The sequence below is a fragment of the Cynoglossus semilaevis genome, chromosome W (genome assembly GCF_000523025.1).
Source record: "Cynoglossus semilaevis isolate Cse_v1.0 chromosome W, Cse_v1.0, whole genome shotgun sequence".
Classification (NCBI taxonomy): domain Eukaryota; kingdom Metazoa; phylum Chordata; class Actinopteri; order Pleuronectiformes; family Cynoglossidae; genus Cynoglossus; species Cynoglossus semilaevis.
In genome coordinates this window covers 3620040-3620842 of record NC_024327.1, presented here as the reverse complement: position 1 = coordinate 3620842, position 803 = coordinate 3620040, and positions in this window count along the sequence as shown.

The window sequence follows — 803 nt, the reverse complement described above, 5'->3', positions numbered from 1 at the left end:
TTCCGTGTTTTCCTCGTGTTCCTCGAGAATTCCATGCCTGTTAGTTCTTCGTGTTTTGTTAATTTGGACTTTGTTAATAAAACTTCCTGCACCAGAAAGAGTCTCTCCAGTACTGCATTTGGGTCCTGTCTGCTTCCTGCGTTGCCCACACGTGACACTGTCTCAAAAAAAAAAAACTATAGTGTGTTGCATTTACAAAATCAATGAACTGCTGCAGAGAACACGAAATTTTATTTTTGCATGTAACAAAAACATTTTGAACTTGAAAAAAAGACACATGGTTGATGCTTACGTTTACAAAATATTTGAGTCCTCCTGGTATTTAGGAAATAAAAATCCAAACTTAACTTATCCACCTTCAGCGAAGGTGCAAACCAAAATGCCAACTGCTTCTGTGTTCCATCATTTTATCACGTGGAGCGTGCAGTCAGATATATATATCTATGTATATATAGATATATATGGAAAATAATAGCCAATAAAAATATTCACTGTAGGCTGATATCTGTGAGGTGTGAGCGATGTTTGTTTTTAATATAGTTTAGGGAGCCACAACAGAAGGATGAAAGAGCCACATGCGGCTCTGGAGCCGCGGGTTGCCGACCCCTGTTCTAAGCATTTCGTCCTGGGTATGGGTCTGAGGCGTAGAGAGCGGATTACAGCAGATAGACTTAAACCAGCACACATAGTAGCAGACGAAGTTATGCTTCCAGCCCAGGTTTCCCGCAGGGGTCGTCCTCTTTCCAAAAACCCGGTTGTTTCTTCACCTGTTGTTATGGCAGACTAATTAAGCCTGTGCTAGA